Source organism: Crinia signifera, chromosome 1 (genome assembly GCF_055691185.1).
Source record: "Crinia signifera chromosome 1, ASM5569118v1, whole genome shotgun sequence".
Lineage (NCBI taxonomy): Eukaryota > Metazoa > Chordata > Amphibia > Anura > Myobatrachidae > Crinia > Crinia signifera.
Genome location: NC_139217.1, coordinates 192591111 through 192594754, shown reverse-complemented (window position 1 = coordinate 192594754; position 3644 = coordinate 192591111).

Below are 3644 nucleotides of genomic sequence, written 5' to 3'. Positions count from 1 at the left end.
AGTTAATATTTTGGGTGTTTGTAGTCACTGCATAATCATGTCTATGATTATGTACATTATATTAACGTGTGTGTTCATTTATTTTGAAAGGAATTTTGGTACAATAGTTCTTTGACATAATTTAGACATTTGCCACATAAATGTCAAACTAATACAATCTCTGTTGTCATTGAGAATCAGCGTGCAGCTTTACAATTAAGATTGCTGTCACTCATTACTTAGGAAAATGTAATCCTGCAAGATTGATAGACTACCAAGTCAACAGCATGTTTTCATCATTACTCAATTGTCAACTCTGAAATACGAGATCTTTTAGTGGCTTAAATACGCTTTCCTTAAATTTCCCCACATAAGCAGCAACAAGGGTGTCCTTACAATTTATATATTTACTTATGCAAGAAAAAAAAAAGTCTAAAACTAAATTTAACCTTTACTCTTAGTAGCTAATTTTCTGCAACTCTGGCAAAATCTTGTTTATATCAGAAAACACATAGGTCTAATATATTAGTGGTCTGGTGCTAATTAGGGGGAATTACCGGGAATAGTTTGCCTCACAGAAATTTATCACCGGTACCCACATTACTGATTTAAGAATAGGAGTTACTGAAAGAGTGCCGCTTCTATTCATAACCAACTTATTAACAAGGTGTACTGCTGGCTCCGAACAGAAAAGTGTCTACTGCTGGCGTCTACCCAGTATATGAGTAAACATTTTATAAAAGCAGCACAACTTTTTTTTTTTTTTGGCTGTAATTTTATGTTGACCGCTTTTGTTACATTTAAATCTGAGTTTGCAGAGTTATTGTAAATGCACTTTCTTAGGTATGTAAAATTTAGTGTGGAATAGTTAAATCTACAACATGTCTAACTTATATTTCAAATACTTAGTTAAATTGGGAACAGTTGTCTATGTTGGCTAATAACACTGTAAGTACAGATATGCCACCATTATTCCTTCTTATAGTCATGATTATCCAACGTATGTTATATTTTTTAATAACTAATTTATATTGAAGCACATGTATCAAAAACATACATCAACTAAGGTAGTTGCAAATAATGTGACAAGTTGTAAAGGACATGATAATGTTCAAATTGGAACAATGATATTACAAACTGTATATAGGACAATAAATTAAAAAGTAACACAAAGCAATCTGAGTATATAGTAAATGGGGGGAGAAGCTGCTTTTCTGCATACAACTACTTAGAGAACTTACACTACAGTATGTGCTATGTTGCATAATAAGGAAATATATTTGTAAGGGTCAAAAACCAGTAAGCCATTATAGCTTTGTTACGCAGGGTATGTATCAGCCTACCATTGCGGATCCCTGGCTGTCCTGTTTGCCTCCTGCGAACTAGGCTTCACCAATAACAGCCATGTTCGAAGGGGTAGATTAGTTCCACCCCAACCACGGTGCTGCCTGGTCTTACGGATGACAAGGCTGCTACAGTAGGCAGGGATACCGCAAGAGTACCTGGCTGAAGCACACACCTACGGTACAATAAACAACAGCAACAATGCAGAAAGGTAACACAGTATAACCCCAAATACAAGGTGTAACAATACACAAGATGGAAGAGTAGCCAGGAATACCAAAAGAACAGCAATGCACAAGATGATACCGGAAAGGATAATAAATGCTCACAACCCCTGACTAATCTGGGTGATGGAATCCACAGGAAGCACAGGAGTTGAGCAAGCTGACTGGCTGGAGCAGGACCCTGGATCTAGCTGACTGAGGCACAGCAGGTGGAAGGCACACAGAAGGCAGGATACAGGAGCCTGGGAACCAGAAACACTCTAAAGTAACCACTGGGGCTAGCAGAACTATAACTGGCATCTGCTCCCAGCTATTTATTCAAAAATGGTGGCTGGTGGCGTCATTCGCTGCCCTAGATCCACCAGGCGGAAGTTCAGAACGTTGCCAAGCAACACCCCGACATTAATATATGTATTTTTGGCATAGTAAATGGCAAAAAAAAAACGAATACGCCTAAAAAAATTGTATTTTACTATAGAAATACAATTTTTTTAGTCGCATTTTGCTTAGTAAATTTCCCCCAATGTGTGAAGTGGGTTTAAAAAGAGTACCAATGCTAAGAGTGGTATCATTATACAACCACAACCCTATAACATTTGCCTAACATGTGAGTATTCTAAAGTGTATAATCAACATGGACTATGGTGAAAATTATTATCTGTGTGGGGATAATATAACATTTATGTCACAAAGTAGGAAAGGCCCCCACAACCTAGACAAAGCAAATCCTGCATGTAACCCAAACTTTTCAATTGAAATGAGGGGATTGCACAACAATAGAAATAGAACAGGCCTTGGGACCCTTTGGGGTGTCAATAATTGCTGAGATGACCAGAATGGAACATTCACCAAAATCACCTCTGAGATGTTAAATATATCATTCCGCTATCATGTTTTGAATTCAATAGTTTTTATTGATTTTGCAATAACAAAGGAAAAAAATACACCTCAAAGTAAGTAAACAAATAATGACAGTCTTGAGTCTAAACCGTACCACATTAATATAGCAAAGAGAAAAATCATGGATATATGGCATAGACATATACTATAGGATGTAGTATTCCTAGAAAAAGAAAACTTCCAAACAAACCTCTCTAGATCCCCCCACCCCGTATAACCAATCCCCAACTCAGGCATACTTGGATCCCTCAAATCCTGCTTCCCCTATACCCACTCTAAACTATGCTAATCTAAACAACTCCCCCCCCCCCCCCCAGTTTCAGGGTTTTGTAACAAGGATATGTCAAGGGCAATAGACTATGACCTTAAGCTAGGCAGAACTCGAACCAGCTCTCCCACCATCGATTGAAATTGGTTAATCGGCATCAGTAAAGAAAACATTTAAAAAAAGCTGGGAATACCTAAGCAAAATGTGTCAGTCTGTGTCATCCCAACATGGACTACTATTTTCACCACTACGAACCAGTTCCTTCCATTGGATATCTGAGCCAGGACTGCTTTTGGCACCAATCAGAGGCGCACCTTCAGAGGACACATCCAGCTGGCACCACTCCATAGGGCAACATCCCAGCACTGTAGGACTCCCATCACTCGTGAGTGGGCATATCAAGACTATTTTCAACTTGCCCCTGTGCCTTAAGAACCAAAGGTCCAATTGTAAGGCCAGGGATTAGGAGTTGCCAGAAGCAGGGGGCCCGTGGCCGAGATACTTTAAAGGAGGGTGCCGGGGAAAAAAGGCAGCAATGGGCTGGCTGCTAAGAGGCAACTGCAGGAGGGAGCTGGGCATGGTCTGGAAAGCACCAGCGGGAGGAGCCCAGGCAATGCGAAGCACAAGCAGGAGGGGGGCAGCGACTGAGACCAGCAGAAACTGGAGGGAGAAAGATAGACAGTGGGAAGCAATAGGAGATGGGCCCAAACATCGTGCCAGTGTGGGGGTGCTGCGGACCACCTGATCACTGCTGGTCACAGTGATTGGGGCTCATTAGAGAGAAGCTACTACTGCTGTTTCCAATGCAATGGTCAGCTTGGGGGTGCATTGCTGACTGCATGATCACACAGGGCTGGGCTGTCATTAGGATTAGGAGGTCCCTTTTTATACTTAAAAAAAAAGTTCAGTGCTTGAAGTGCCGGTGTGTC